The sequence below is a fragment of the Castor canadensis genome, chromosome 8 (genome assembly GCF_047511655.1).
Source record: "Castor canadensis chromosome 8, mCasCan1.hap1v2, whole genome shotgun sequence".
Lineage (NCBI taxonomy): Eukaryota > Metazoa > Chordata > Mammalia > Rodentia > Castoridae > Castor > Castor canadensis.
Window position 1 is genome coordinate 94,628,524 of NC_133393.1, and position 17,706 is coordinate 94,646,229.

Below are 17,706 nucleotides of genomic sequence, written 5' to 3' on the forward strand. Positions count from 1 at the left end.
TAATTATACCTGCTAACCATAAATAGTATGAACTAAGGGCTATTATGGATTTTATGAAGAAGACTTTTTTCTTTCATTAATTTTCATAAAAAGAATCCCAGTGATAACAGATATGAGTGAAATTTCATCCAAGATTGTAGAAATAAAATCTAAGATGTGAGCACAGATTCTCAGGCAAATATTTTAATTGGAAAGAAAGAGACTGTCAAGGAAAGGGTGACATCACTGAATGTGGAAGATTCAGGCTTCCACAACACAGAAAAGTACAGGCATTTTATCTGGTTGTTGGAGTAGTCTGAGGTCTGGTCGTTTTAATCATGTGGATGGTGTTTTTAAAGGAATCTCTTCTCATAGCTTAAAATTTCCCTATGGAAGGTGCAGATCAGTAATGAGCTTTTCCCTGGCACAGCATGGCAGCCCCCCTGCACCAGGTGTTTTCTTTTTTCATGTGATAAGGGGATGAGAGACAGGTACCCTCCATTGTTTGTTGACAAGGGAGGGGAGAGACTGTTGGTAGATAACAGGCTATGGAATAAGGAATTAAGAACCTATCATCTCTTGTCTCCATGAGGGTTCTTATTTCTATTTTGTTTTCCCCTTAAGGATTTCTTCCTCTTTAATCTTAAGAGGATGCTGAAGGGTGGAAGCCCATATTCTGGAATGACTTCAAAGCTGATGTTAGACTTTTGACCCTTCCTAGAGGAGGAATAGAATCCACAGACAACTGATCTAAGGATGACTAGATTAGTGACATAGGCTCCTCATCTAGGATGGGTTAAAAACCACTGGTGAATATCAACTTGACTTAGAACTTGCAGAGGACTGGAGGTGGTGGCACATGCCTATGGTTCCAGTCCCTTGGAAGGGGAAGGTAGGAGGATTGCATTCCAAGGCCATCCCAGGCAAAAGCATGAGACCCTATCTGACAAATAAAGTAAAGCAAAAAGGGCTGGGGTGTGGAAAAAGTGATAGAGCACCTGCTTACCAAACACAAATCCCTGAGTTCAAAACTCCAGTAAAACAAAACAAACAAACAAAATAACCTAGAATCTGGAAGATACCAGCTATATCAGCAAACTAAACAAACATGGGTTAAAAATCAAGAGTAGAATTATGGTCAGTAATGTTCAAAAAGTGGTATAAGATGGGCAAAATTAGGCAGCATTTGGCTAAAGAGGTCCCTTCTGGCTATATTTGTACAGCCACTCAGCTTCCCTGCATATTCCTTTAATATTGGCCTCTACTTGTACTCGGGTTTTTATCTGATAATACCAGAGGCTTAGGACTGCACAGACTCTTCCTTGTTCTGCCAATAAAAAAACCTAAGGCCCCCTTATTTTCTTTCCTTTTTTTGTAGTACTGCAGATGAAATTCAGCTAAGTGCTCTTCCACTTGAGCCATGTTTGCAATATTTTTGCTTTTCATTTGTTTTTTGGATAAGGTTTTGCTATGTAGCCCAGGCTGCCACCAAAAATGATTCTCCTATCTTCACCTCCTGCTAGCTGGGGTTACAGGTGTTACCACCATGCCCAGCTTATTTTTGAAATAGGGTTATACTAACTTCTGCCAGGGCTAGCCTCAAACCATAATCCTCCTCCCTCTACCTTCAAAGCACTTCCGTCTTATTTTATTTTTTTACCCCTCCAGTCCTACTCTCCTATTATTTTCTTTTAGTGGGACTGGGTTTTGAACTTGGGACATAAAGCTTGCAAAGCAGGTGCTCTACCACTTGAACCACACCTCCTACTCTTTTATTTCCAATTATAGTATTGTCTAAGGAATTTAGTGAGAAATTGAGGCCAGACAGCACATTTGTCATACTTTTTTTCCTATTTTTTTCAGTGGCTTATGGTAGGGTTTTCAGTGTGAGTTCATGGTAAGGGAAGCTATCCCAGGGAACAGGAAATGCAACTCCTCCCATAGCTCCTGAAAGAATTGGCCCTATAGCACATTTATATCATTGTGTTCTAGGGCCCCTGATTTTCATTTTAATCTTATTTTATCATTTTTACATTTACTTACATGTGTATGCATTATTTGGGCCATCTCCCCACCCACACCCCTAGTCTCCAGGCAGAACCTATTCCACTCTCTTGTTCTCTGATTTTGTTGAAGAAAAAAATAAAAGAAAAACATGGGGTTTTTGCTAGTTTGAGATAAAGATAACTATATAAGGAGATTCCTAGCATTGCTTCCACGCACTTGTGTAATACAACCCAAAATGGTTCATCTCTACCAGACCTCTTCACTACTACCTAGTCCTCTTCAAATAGTGGCCTCTGACAGTTTGAGGTTACTATATTAGCTCCTCTACAGTGAGCACATCAACCACATTCAAGAATTTGGTTTTCTTCCTTTCTCTATCCCTCCCATGTGTGGTCTCCCCTTAGTGTGTGACACATGTAATGATTCTTATTATCGATTATGCTTTGTGCAGGGACTAGTTATGCCAAAATGCAGTTTCTTACAAAATGTTGGTAATGAATGCATCCAAAAGTGAAAAGACACGATTTGAAGTTTTGACTGAGTATTTGAGAGAAATCCACCAGCTTATCCATCTATAGCCCTGGGGAGGATATATTGACTGATTCTGAGTAAAATTCAAATCCCTTAAGATACTGGGTAGTAAAGAACAATTGTAGGTGATAATGGGTGCAGCTAAAATAAGGGCTGTGTGGAGAAAACCTGGCAAGAGATACTGTCATGGGCCCACATAAGAGCAATAAGTTCTGTTTTCTGAGCAAAGATGTGAGGGGAAGGTATTTGCTTCTTAAAATAAGGAATAAATACTGAAAAGAAAATGCAATCTAAATGCAAAATAGCCATGTGTCTTTAACTGTTTCACTAAATACTAAAATCTTTTAGCATTTTCTTTTTTTTTTTGTCTTTCCTCTTTTGGTGCTGGGATCTAACCCAGGGCCTCACACATGCTAGGCAAGTGCTGTACCATTGAGCTACATCCCAGCCCAGTATTTTCTGATTTTAAATTTAACATACAGAAATAATTAAGCAGATATAAAATGATGAATTATTTGATGGCAATTTTTTTTTCTTTTTGTTGCAAACACTATTATAACATTACATGGGGAAAGCATTAAAGGACCATTTATGTGTTAGTTTACAAAAATGTTCCAATTCTGAATATATTCATTATTGCTCAATGCATTTTACAAATTATTAAAACATTTATATATGAAGCTAATAGAAGATTTATTTTACAGTAGTTTCAAGTCAATGTTTCTTTAATGTAGTAGACAAGTTTTAGAAATTTCTATTACTTACTTTTTATTCGTGTTTACACAAAATGTTCTTGTATATTTAATGACATTTCTTATTCATAATTACTAATAAAATACAGGCAATTAATACAACCCAACTTATCCCTTCATATTTAAATGCCTATAAAGCATATTCATATGAACTACTTATTTTATTTTAAATTATAAAAATTGAAGCAATGGAAATAAACCCTCAAAATATCCTTTACCAAAATTTGAAATAAAAATATCATCCAAAATTTAGGTTGAAGATCTATAGTCCTGTAATGGGTAATTTTGAATGCATCCTTTTAACGGATTAAAATTTTCCCAGCAATGGATTTTAGGACATTTCAGGTTTTCTGCTACAAGTCACACAGGGATTTGCCGGGCAAAGGCTTCAACAGTCCCAATTCACATGTGACTATTTGTTGCTTTTAGAAGGATTGTAGGGTATGGAAATAATTTCTCTTATTTGGCATTCTGAGGATCATTTTAATGTGCTCCCCTACATCTTCCAAAACCTAGGAAGCATAAATAGTTGGCAATACTTAGCAGTTAGTTATAAATATGTGGTATTGTCATGTACAGTTCAGTAACATATGAATGATACTAATAAGAGGTTTTAGAAATATTATTGGTGCACATCCATAATTTCAGAATTTTATATCACTTTCTAGTGAAAAAATTTTGACTTGAGTTAATGATTAACTGATTACTCAAACCAATTAACACTTATTCTGGAAAAGAGAAATATTAAAGTTTGTTTTTAAGAAAAACGGTATTTAATACATGCAATCAGGCACTTACAAAATTGCTTAGTGACTAATGAAGTGAAAGTCAATGGGAGATGTCAAAGCTTCCAGATTTTACTGATCAAATTTTGTAGAGGGAATCAGGGAGCTTCTGTTCCTCTTCTGCTCCCAATGCAAGATACCATCACCAGTTATTACTTTGCATGCAGCATGGAGGAATGCAGAACAGAGGATGCATAAGTTTGATAACAAAAAAGCTAACAACAATAAATAAAAGCAATCAATTTACCACGACTGATGAACATTAATATGGTATTTACTTCCCTTGAACCCTCTGGACCTCAAAAGTGGAAGTTAATTTTCACCCAGAAAATAGGATGAAAGGGAATTGAGATATACAGTCCTCAGCTCACAGTCCTTACACCAATAGAAAGAGCACAAAGGATTTAGGATTTGGTGCTCATTGCCAAACAATCATTCTTTCCCACAGTTCTGCCTATGGTATATTTGAACTTGTGAGCAATGGCAAAATCAGCAATAGCATACTTTGGTCTCATGCAACACAGACCATTCATACAAGTGAATGTGTCTTGAGGTGGTAAGTTCTTTTATGACAATCAAAGATACAGTTATAAGGTAAATCAGCAACTTGACTCATACCTAACTCATACCTAGGATAAATGAAAACAAAGGTAGTATATGCCAACAAAAACTAATAAAAGAACATGTCTAGTTTTACATCAAATGCCTTCAATTAGTCATGAGATTTTGGTGCATTTAATTTTCTACTTCCACTGCCTGGTTTATGTCTTCTTTGCCCTTAGTTGTCATTTTAAGTAATTCTCTTTATTTGGTGGAGTAGTCTTGCTGACCTTTATGACAGCATTGAATTTGGTCATCTTGGATAACTGGACAAGGAAGGAAGTTATCCCTGGAAATCTTCTGTTTACAAACATGTAGGAAAATCTGTCATTCTGATCATTACAATAGCCAACAAAAGCCAAAATATTCAGCAGATAGTTTCCATGTTCACAGTGACCTAAGCCCTTCACTATGTATCTACTTTAAGTTTTAGAGTGTAACTCTTACCTAACAAATGCCCTAAATTTTAGGTAAGCAATTTAGTTATTCCATACAATCACCTCTTAATTTTGGAACCTATAGAATTAATCACCTTTTGTTTCAGACATCTATGTTCTGCAAATACAAAACATAAAATATAACTTAAGGTTGAATACTTCTGTTAATGCATGGACTAAGAATTTAAAGTCATAAACATGTTATTTTATATCTCTAAGTGGGGGTCAATTGACAAAAGTAGCCAGGTATCATGAAAGTCTTGCAGTGACTACCTAATCCTTACTTCAAAAGGCAGTTTATTGGAATGTAGATGATGATTTAAATAGTCGTTTGGAACTACATGCCACAGAAAATCAGTATCCCTTGTCCACTGCCAAGGAGACTCCACCATTTATCAAAAACACCTGGAAAGATTTTTATTGTTCATTACCATTTTTGATTATCTAGTTCTTGAAGCCATTTTTGGAACTATATCTCATTTTGTATATAACCTTATAAAGAAAACAAAAAGTACTCCAGGTACTTTCAGCAAAAACACATTAATTGATACTTGCAAAATCACCAGTTAATATTTATTCTTTTATTTTGTTTTGTGTAATGATCAAAATAGGAGTGAGCATACCCATTGCTTCAAAAATTTATCATTTCTTTATGGTGAGAACATATAAAGTTTTCCTCTCTGGTTATATTGAAACATACAGTAAAATATATATTGCTAACCTACTGTGTAATAGAATAGCAGAAGTTCGTATCTTACCTAACTGTTATTTAGTACCTACTGACCATTCTTCCCCCTCTGCTCATTTTGAGTACTCTATGATTATGTCCAGAATATCAGCTATTCTATTTTCTACTTCAGTCAGATTAGCTTTTATAGATTTCACAAATTAGTGACATCATGTGGTATTTGTCTTTCTGTGAAGATCATTCTGATGCAATGTGAGAGCAAAGGACCAAGATTAAAGGATACTTCAAATAAGAACTGATAATGTGTTAGAATTACCAGTCTGGAATAGTGTAGATGGATTTAGTAGGGATTTATAATAGGAAAGGATTTTCAGTTTCCCTAGAGAAGCCAAAATAGTAACTATAGTTATTATAGTTACCTTGCCTTGACCCATGCATTTTGATATTTACTTATACTATATCATTTTCAAAACTGTTATTATGGCACAACCTCTTCATGTACATTATATATTATGTAGCTATTGTTTGTTTGTATTTCCTGTAATTCTCTTGAAAGCAGCATTTATCTATATTGTTCACTGCTACATCTAGGCCAGATTCTCATCTACCCGACATTGTTTGGAATAGCAGTATTTCAAGTAGTATGATTGCAGACTGCCCTTAAAGCATGCATAGTGGCAGATAATGAGTGTTGTAGCCAATCATCAGCAGTGACGACTTGGCTCTGCTTTGGTTATGTAGCCAGAATAGCTCTTTCTGATCATTCGCAAGGGTTGAAGCTGATTTTCTTATTCTGCTCTCTTGTGATTTTTTTCTTGCCTGCTGTCAAGGAAACATCACTATAATTCATGAGTAAACAATGGAGAAAAAAGTACATAAATGTCATTCTTTGACACTCCGCAAATACAGAGAAGTGCCCTTGAAGGCTTTAGAATTAGGTCCTGGATGTATACAGTATCAGTTCTTCCTTTGAGAGTAGGTAGAGGTGGGGAGAACTTGACAAACTCTTAGTCAGCTTATATTAATTGTTCAAAGTAGCAGGTTTAATTGTGACACTTCATACAGCAAATAATGTACTTTGATCATATTTCTATCTCTCTATTACACTTCATTATCTCCCATTCCTTAACCCCTTCTCCATCCCTAATAGTCCCCATTTTAATTTTATGTTTTCTCCCCAAAATTCCACATATAAGGAAAAACACTCTGGGTCTGGCTTATTTTACTTAATATTATGACATCAAGTTTCATCCATTTTCCTGCAAATGACAAAATTTCATTCTTTAAACAATCTACATTTTCTTTTTTAATTTTTCAATATTTGTATTACCATATATTAGTTATACAGGGGGCTTCACTATGATATTTTCATATATACCTACAATGTACCTTGGTTAGGATCCCCACCAACATTCTATCTCATCCTACTCCCCCTACTGACACTTATTTCAACAGGTTACATTGTTTTATTTTCATAAAATAAACTAAATGGTTCACAATCACCATCCTTAACCTTCTACATTCACCCACAGGCTCCCATTAATACCCACCCCTAACAGGACCTGTTTTACATTCTTGTCCTTCATTTTTTAAGAGTATATTTATTGTTCAAAGGGGTTTTGCTATGGTGTTTCACCCACAAATATGCTGTATTTAATCAGACTAATCCCCTCTATTTCTCTCCCTTACCCCTTTCCACTACTCCTATTACTCAACAGCTTTCAGTGAGTTTCTGTATGTCATCTTCCAACACAATGTATTCAAAGTTTTTCAATATTATTCACTCTCTATCATTCTCTTTTCTTCTCCCTCCTGCCCCTTGTCTCCTCAAACATATATATATGTATAATATATATACTATATAATATGTAATATGTAACAATATACAATCTAAATAATAGTACATATTATCTACATACATATATTAATAATATGATATATACATATATAATATACTATAGTAATATATGTATATTACAGAGTTATAGTTCATCTATAAAAATACATAATAAAAATCACATTATAAATATAATAATGTCATTTACAATCGTGTTTGCACTATGTATATGTTTATCTTTTGGATCTGTCTTCAATATATTAGAGAAAACATTAGAACTTGGTCTTTCTGAATCTGGTTTATTTCACTTAACATGGCAAACTCCAGTTCCATCCATTTTCCTGCAAACGTCACAATTTGATTCTACTTTATGGCTGAATAATATTCCATTGTGTATATATACCATGCTTTCTTAATCCAGTCATCATTGGAAGGCATCTGTGCTATTTCCATAGCTTGGGTATTGTGAATGGTGCTGAAATAAACATGGGTGTGAAAAGTGTCTTTATTGTTTCCTGGCTTACATTCTTTCAGATATATACCCAGGAATGGTATGGCTGACACATATGGTAGCTCTTATTAATATTTTTTTGAGAATGTCCATACTGTTTTCTATAATGATTGAACTAATTTACCTTCTTATTAACAATATTTATGGGTTTCTTTTTCCTCACATTTGCATCAACATTTTTGTTGTTTGTATTATTGATAGTCATTCTGACAGGGGTGAGGTGAAATCTCAATGTAGTTTTGATTTGCATTTCCTTTAGGACCAGAGATGTGGAGAATTTCTTCACATACTTGAACTTCCTCCTTTGAAAATTGTCTGTTCAGTTTATGTGCAAAGGGTTGTTGATTATTAGGGAGGGATTATTTCAGATTCATAGAGACACAGGGAAATGGTGCCTGTCAGCAATCTCATCTTTCCTCAAAGATATATATACCACATTTTCTTTATCCACTCATCCGTTGATTGACACCTTGACTAATTCCATAATTAGGCAATTGCAAATGGTACTGCAATGGATGTGAAGGTATCTCTATTCAAGTTTGCTTTCACTCTTTTGGATATGTGTCTGGGACTGGTATAGCCAAATCATATTGTAGCTGTACTTTGCATTTTTTGAGAAACTTCCACATTGATTTCCATGGTGGCTGCACTAATTTATATTCTCACCAACAGGGTATAATGCATTCTTTGCTCCACTACATCTTCACCACTCTTTGCTGGGGTTTGTTTTCATGATGATAATCATTCTGACTCAGGGGACATTGATGCTCAAGGAAGTTTGGATTTGCATTTCTCTGAAGAATAAGAATGCTGAACTTTTTCCATGTATTGGCCATTTTTGCTTGATTTGAAAAGAGTATATTCATTTCATTCCTGTAATCCCAGCACTTAGGAAGTGGAGGCAAGAGGATCTCAAATTCAATATCATCCTGGGCAACAAAATGAGATCCTTTCTCAAAACAAAACAAAAAAATAACCTATTGAGTTCATTTGCTCATTTATTGATTGGAATATTTGCTTATTTTGAGATTAATTTGTTTACATCTTTATATATTCTGAATATTAATCTTCTGCTAGATATGCAAAGATCTTTACTCTAATAATTTTTTCTGTCACTGTCCAGGAGCTTTTTAATTTGATGTAATTCCGTTTGTCAATCCTTGTTTTTTCTTGTGCTATGTCATGATGTGTATCTTTTATGTTTTCCTCTAGTTTCAAAGTTTTATGTCTTTCATTAAAGAAAGTCGATTTTGAGTTGATTTTTATACAGGGTGAGAAGTAAGGATCTAGTTTCAATCTTCTACATGTGAATATTCAGTTTTCCCGGCAACACCCTGTGAAAGAGCATGTGCTTTTTTGTAGGTTTGATGCATGGTTTTGGTTCCTTTGTCAAGAATCAGGTGACTGTAGCTATGTGGACTTATTTGGGGGTTCTCTATTTTGTTCCATTGTCTACATGTCTATTTTTGTGCCAGTACCGTGCTGTGTTTGTTGTTGTGGTTTGGTAGTATAGTTTGAAGTCAAGTCTTGGGATAACTTCCAACACCTTTTCTCAGGTTTGTCCTAGTTATTAGGGGTCTTCTATGCTTCCACAAAGAAGCATGAATGTTGGGACTTCTCTTCCATTTCTGTGAAGAATGTAATTGGAATTTGATGAATTTTGCAATGAATCTATAGATTACTTTTTGCAACATGGCATGCTCTTTACAATAGACCACAAACAGCAGTTAATCTAACATATGGGCTGACACCTTGAAAATTGTGTAATTAAATCCTTTGATATCATTTTATATCAACACTTGCTTTTTTAGTTAAGAACCTTTCTAAGAATGCACTCCCACTTGCCAAGGAGGATCTAGATATTTGTGTTAACTTTCCTTCTGCTTTCTTCAAGTCTTAATACCGTCATTACAGATATGGACTTGATAATGGTATTTAAGAGGCAATGTACATTTAGGACTAGACTGGAAATACTAAAAGTCAGGTAAAGTAATATTAATGTAGGAGTCAAACTATATTAGCAACTCTTACTTAAGAAAAGACTTCTTTCATATGTTAATAATTGCTTATGTTCAAAGCTCATTTTATAAGTTCTGTTCCTTGACAATCTTGATTCTTGCCATCTCATGTGAAAAATATTTTCTTATAGACAAGAAATGGTCATCAATGCATTGATATTTTAATATTATGAATATCAATTACCTTTGCTTGGTGAATTCCAGAACTCCTTTTAGATAAGGGTACTTCTGTACCCTCTACACAGTACTCCACATTAAAACACACAATACAATTAGTGGCCTGGAGAATATTTCTCACATCCTTTCAAGAGTTTCTAAAGATTGTAAGCTCTGCTCTTCCAATTGTTTTCAAAATTATAATTACATAGTCCAGTTTAGTTTAAATCAAATAATAACTCAGTTTTTATATGTCATACTCTCTTTTCTTGGATATTAGTCATTATTAATTTAACAAATCTCCAAAAAGTATGACATTTCCTCTAAAACATATTTCAAATTCAGTTGTCAAAGAAATTTTCTGAAAAGAAATATACACATGCTTAGGGCTTAAGTATTCAAGTGTAAAACACAATGAAGTCAAATACATTAGGGATAAATTGAATTGCTTAGGGCCTTTTAGCCTTTTGATATGATAATATTGTTATAGATTTGTTATAACAATTTTTGTTATATATTTTGAAGAATAAACTCCTCAATATTTCTTTGAAATCATAATTAGGGCTGATACCTCATTGTTTGTGGTCTCTTGTCTCCTGGGAAGCAGGGTCTTGCCAGGGAAGGGCACAGGTGTTCTAAAGGGTGATCTTGCATGATGGGACTGGGTCAGGGATGCACTCCCATTTGAGGGAAGCTGGCTTCACTTGGTTGTGGGGGATCCAGGGAATGATCTCTGCTACCTAAACAGCAATGGGAGTGGATAAAACAATAACAAAAGGGCCCCTCCAGTGGGGCTTTAGCAGTTGACCATCCCATTCCTTTACCCAAACAGCATTCCATGATTTATAAGGCTATGTGGGAGTTGTGAGTCTAATGGGGAGTCTCTATCTAACCAAGTCATTGAGTTTTGAGAGTGAACCCAAGGACCTGCAACATCTGTCTTGGGGTGAGGTCACCTATTGCCTTAAGGTCCCCTCACAGGCCCTTGACTAAAGAGGGTAAGCACCCAAAAAGAATTTCAAAAGGGGAGAGACCCATCCACTTGGTGGGGCTTGACCTAATCCCAAGCAAGACATATTTTGAGTCCATATAGATGTTTACCTGCATTCCTGCAGTGAGCAGGAGCACCCATGTGAGAGTAATAAGCTCAGCCTTTTGTACAGAGGTCCTGACTGACAGCAGACATGCTTCAATGACAGTATCCAGAGTCAATAATGCATATCTGGCAAAACATGTGCTGTCCCATACAAAGCTGCTGCCATCTGGGAAATACTCAATGTCTGGATGACTGATAGACTGATCAGTCAAGTCCCACCAGGTGGAGAACATTTCGTCCATAGCCTTTTAACAGTCATGCTTGCAGGGCCAGAATTAATCGGTAATGGGTGGCTGGGTTTCGGGTCTTACCAACCTCTAATTGGATACATGGGTTTTCACATAACATGCTTTGATATCTGACCATTTAGGAGATTGTCAGCCAATAATTTTCTTTATATTCCATAAGAGTCAAAACAGAGTAGGGAATTCTGTGTGTTTTTGTCCCAAAGTAAGTTTGTCTGCTTCAGTCACCAAGATGACAGTAGCCACCAGGGTGCACAGGCAGGGTGGCCAGTCTCAGGAAGCTGCAACAAGTTGCTTTGATAAATAGGCCACCAGATGGTGCCAGAAAACTAGCAGCTGGGTCAAGACTACTACAGCTGACCCCAGTCTGTCATGTACATATAGAAAGAAGGGCTTCATCACATCTGGCAAACCCAGAGCAGGGGCATTTGTGAGTGCCCTCTTAATTTCCTTAAAGGCCTTTTCTTGCTCCTCTCCCCATACCATGGGTTTCTGTTTTCCACCCTTTCTAGCTTCATAAAAGAGTTTTGCTAAGAGAGATTAATTGGGGATCCAGATCAGGCACAACCTGTACTTCTAGAAATTCTCTAATCTCTTGAAGGATCTTGGGGACCAGAATGGAACAGATGGCCTGTTTCTTCTCAGGGCCCAGTCTACATTGTTGTTGTGACAGGTGAAACCCAAGGTATTTGAAAAATCTGAGCCTTCCTTCTTTTGGGCAACCTTATGTCCTCTCTTCCACAAAAGGGAGAGAAGGAGGTGAGTTCCTTCCATACAATCCTCCTGAGTTGGTCTAGCCAACTGAAGGTCATCTTTGTACTGGAGGAGTGTGCAGCCATGCTGGTCAGATGAGACAGCCTTTGGGTAGGATGCCAAGGTATTCCCAAAGAGAGTGGAGAGTTTTTGTAGCCTTGTGGCAACCTAGTACATGTCAATTGTCCCTTCTCTCCAGTACTAGGACTTTCCCATTGGAAGGAAAAGATGGGTTGGCTCTGTGGGGCCAGGCAGATGCAGAAAAATGTGTCCTTAAGGTCCAGGCATATTAAGAACTTTGCCTCAACTGGGAAAAGGCCCCAAAGCATATATGGTTTGGGGATGGAGGGTGTAAAGTAACAGTTGCTGAGTTGACTGCACAGACATCCTGAACTGGCCTAAAATCTTCAGTCCCTTGTTTTTGATCAGACAGAAAGGGAGTGTTCCAGGGAGTTTAACAAGTCCGAAGCATCTCATACTTAGAAGCCTGTCAAGATGATTTTGGATCCCAACTTGGGCCTTGTAAGGAATGTAGTATGACCTCTGGCTACCAGGAATGGCTCCTGGCTTTAATTCTACCACCATTGGAGGTATGCTCCAAGCTGGTCTAGGGGGATTGTCCTTAGCCCATATCCCTGGAATCTTAGAGGGAAGCTCAGGCATGACAGGAATCTCTTTCTCAGGGGCGTAGAGTTGGCATTCCTTCTCCTGTGCAACCATGAGAGTTAGAATCTTGGTGTCAGGCCCTCTCAGCTTTAAGGCTGCTGTGCCATTGGGTCAAAAGTTATCTGGTCCCATAGTTTGCACAATAAGTCTTTGCCGATCAAAGCCATAGGGCAATCAGGAAGGTAAAGGAACACATACATTACTTCACGCTTCCTTATAATGCCTCCAGATACCATTCAAGCTGCTGGCAATCTCAGTCATCATTAGGGTCCCAATGGAGGTCCTCCTCAGGGAACTTGCCATGAGCATAGGCTTGGGCACTTAAAGTGCCTGCAGGTGCATGATCTCCTGGCCACTTTAGAGCTGCCAAGGTTATACAGCATTGCTCCTCAGTATTAAATAGAGTCAGAAGAAGCTGTCAGCAGTCTGTTCAGGTGGGCAAAATTATGAGTTTGGATGATGGATTGCTTAGATCAATCAGAGCTTGAGGCTTTTCCATGAAGGAGGGGATAGATATGGTGCTTCCAATTTAGGAGGTCTATTGTGATAAAGGGCTGGTAGATGAATGTCTGCCTTTCTTCTTGTATCTGACCATGCTGGTCATAATATATTGGGATCTGCACTTCTCACAGGGGCATCTGCAGGGAAGTGTGTCCCAGGGGAGAGGCTAGGCCCATTTTGGGACTGTTCATATGTTCCTAGTTGGACCTAGGGGCTGGTCTCACAAGGAGCTGTGGAGTGAGGACTGGTGGGCTCAGAGTCTGAGGAATGTGTGATTGTTGTAGGTTCAAGGACTCCTTGGCCCAGCCTTGTAGGCGTATTTGCTGCTGGGCTTCCCTGTCTGATGTTGCTTCCCCTTAGGGTGGCAGCAAAGGGGTGGAAAGTGGTGGCAAATGTAGGTACAGAGGCACATAAGGGGGTAAGATCTCCTTGAGGTCCCCCACTAATATGGGTTTCTGTGGTTTTTCACATTTTTCCCTGCACTTGGAAGCTGCTGCCAACCTGGCTACTGTGACCCTAGATGCTTACTCTAGATGGGGCTTTAGTCACATGGGCCAACTGCAGACCACATCCTGCCCAGCAATCAATATAAGAAAACTGATCTGAGTGTCCAGGCTCCCCTACAACCACTTCAAAAACTGTATTGACTATGACCTTATCTAATGACCCCTCTGAGGGCCATCCTACACCAAAAGCAGGCCTGTCTATTTCACAGAAGGTCTTAAGCTTGCCAGGAGTCAGCTTGACTCTAAAATCTTCCTTAAATCCCTTTTCAAAGTTCTTAAGCATGCACTCAGAGGGGTTGTTCTTACTCTGACCTCCTCCTATGCCTCAAGTTACCAGATATCAAGACAGAGACAGAAATGGAATGTATGAGGGTTGTGGAGAGGAGGTAAGGGGTCCTTCTTTCTGGTACACAGGCAAAAAGAACACCACTCACCTTGTCTCTGGCCATTCCCCTAGTGAGGACATAGGCACCTCTTAGCCATAGTGAGACCATATAAATCATGTACCAGAGCCCCAAATGGGCCACACACCATAGAGTATATGAGGATCACCATGGAACTGCTTTGGGATTTCTCACTCACTTTGCAGCTGGGCTACATCTCAGGCTTGCACTTTCACACACTCTCACACAGCACAGTACTTCCACCCCACTGCCTGGACTTAAGAGACATGGTTTTGCCCCAAAAGTGGGTTACTCAGGTGCCTCTTGGGGTTGATCAGACTCCATCGCTGCCTCCTATGGCAGGCCTAAATTTGAACCTGGGTTCCAGTCTGATGAGTGGGGCTCCCAAGTTGGTTCCTAAGCATTTCTGGGTTCCTTTGTGTGACCAAATCTCACCTCCTTAGTTCACTGAGAGAGAGGTTCCCTCCCATCACATCAACCGCCATCCTGTGGTGCCTGGCAAGGTCAGCTCTCCTGGGGAGGCTGAGCCTGTGATGAGGAGGTGAAAATACCACTTCTGAATCCAGGAAATGAGCCCCTGGAAATGTTTCAGGAAGTCTCAGACAGAGATGAGGCACCAAAGCTTTTGGGAAGCAAGTTTATTAAGCAGGCCAGCATTTATTAGGCAGATTTGCATCCCAAGGCTGAGCCCCAAAAACAAAAGGGACTTTCCTTATATACTGTTTATAGCAGGTTACAGAAATGGGGGATACAACTTGTCCCATACGTGGTCATATGCTATTTACTTTAACCTCTGGGGGGAGGTGACCCTTCTCTGGTCATGCCCCAGGTGCTACTTGACATTCCTCAAGTCTGTTCTTTTTTTTTTTTCCACTGTTGCACTCATTACCTCTTATTATCTTTCTTCCCCCTCCCCACCTTCCTGCCACACTAAGTCCTCCCAAGCTCTAACTAAGTAATATGTTTTTCCTGGGATCCTTCATTTTCACAAGGATGATTAACAAGGGCAACTTCAGTATGTTCTAGCTGGACATTTAAGAACTTTTACACATACATGCAAGGGACAACAACTTCATTCAAAATTATTATTGGAAGGACAATCTTAAACTTACTGTCATCCAATACTTACCAAATAATCAATTATAGAAAAAAACCTGTTAATAAAACCTTATTATATATACATATAATTTAAATATGTACAATTGCAACATATATGTATGCACATTCAGTACAATTGACTGGTAGCAGGTAGACATAAGCAGTGGCCACAAGAGGAAGACATAGGGAAAAAATCATTTTAATTCAACTTCCCAAATCCACTAATCTCTATTTAAGATCAGGTAGCCAGAGCCCAGGGGATCTCACAGGATAATTTGAAGTTAGCCGCTACCCTAATACTTAATTCACTCTCAATCCATGGGTAATCCATACCCTAAACATCAAGACCTAAGATAAAGCAAAGGTTAGGAATTTTTAAACAGAAATTATCTATCAAGTAGAACAGGAACTAGTAAATTATTCAATATATTTCTTAATAAGACAATGACCCAAACCCAGAAAATCATCCCAGAGGCCAAAATGACCCCTCCCTGTTTTAACAACCATCTCAGTCATCAAAATCCATTACCTTTGACCAGTGTATTCCCTCAGCTCTCCAATACAAGAATAGGTGGGATATAAGATTTTGAGTTTTTGTTCCCATTCCTGTGTGGGGAACAAGAAATGTCTCTCTCCTACAACCCCACTCCTCTCATTCTAGAGACAACTTGCTTTCAGTCTGTTGAAAGAGTATTTTTTTCCTATTAATTTTATTGTATCTTTGCATCTTGCTTGAATTCTTCCTCTGATGTATACAAGAACCAAGGTGAATTTTCTAGGCCAATTTCTGGTAACACTACTACTTTTATTTCTGGTAACAGCACTACTTTTAATCTATATTATTTTGTGACTCAAAATTATGATGTATTTACATTAATATTCAGTCATTTATAAATATCCAACAATTTGTTATCATTTCAAATGATGTAATATATAGTCTTCTGGATTTACTTATTCAAATTTCAAAAGGATAATGATTCAATACTTTAATCAATGCTATTCTAGTTGGCTCTTGAAGATGGTAATTTAATTTTGTGTTCTCAGTACATGAATTAATACAACAAAAACTCGGATAAAGTACTGAAACAATCCTAGAATGATCTAAAAGTTATTTAAAATGGAATCTTTGAACTTTAGAGCTAAGCATCTTAAAATGTAAGTAATTGCATTTCCTCCCCTATTATAAGGATGTTTAGATAACAAAAAACAAGGAAATAAAATGTACCATCTAGATAAAAATATTAAAACTGTATTTTGACAACATATAGAGAGAATAAACATTGGAATACAAACAATAATGTTCTGATCTTGAAAACCAATGAGCACCGCAGGGTGTGTAGGGCTTTCATGAGACATAAAGGGTCTGCAGCGAGACAATGGGCAGGAAATCCCCTTCTTGGACAGGGATTTCCTCTCCTTAGCATGAGGTATTGACCTCCTAGGTTAAGCAACTGCATTTACTTTTCAGTCAAACATGTTACATTTCTCAAATTCAATTCATATGTCCTAAAGAGAGAAGGAGGCATTATAGGGGCCTCTGAGTCACAAAATGATTAAGGATAGGTTTAGGGGGGGAAGGCAAAAGTAAGTTTCTGTCTTCCCGGTTACACATCTACAATAACTCATAGTAAGTAATGGTCTTATGGAACACACCTAGATATGCAACATTTTACAGAAGAGGTATATTTGTTTGGCTCTATGATTTATTCATCTTTTTGGGGAAATGGTATTGAACACACTCTCTCTCTCTCACACACACACACACACACAAATTTACTCTGTTTTTCAGGATGAAAAAATAATGGTATATTACTGGTCACTGTGCCAGAATATACCAATAAACTGAAGTTGTAATACAAGTGCAGAAATTGAACACAATTATAATCTAGTGTGGTAATCATCTGTTGAACATGTTTTTATTTGCAAATATTCTATTTATGATAACAGACACAGCAAATCATTTAATTCTCAGTTAAACAATACTTCCTCTCTACAGGCATTTAACTTTTCCTCAGCAAATATATCTATCTAGTTTTGATATTATTACTGTGTCTCTTATAGTTTTATATAATTTTTCATTCTTGAAATGTTCCATTTATAAAATAATTTTAAAATTATGAGAAAGGAAGCAGGTTT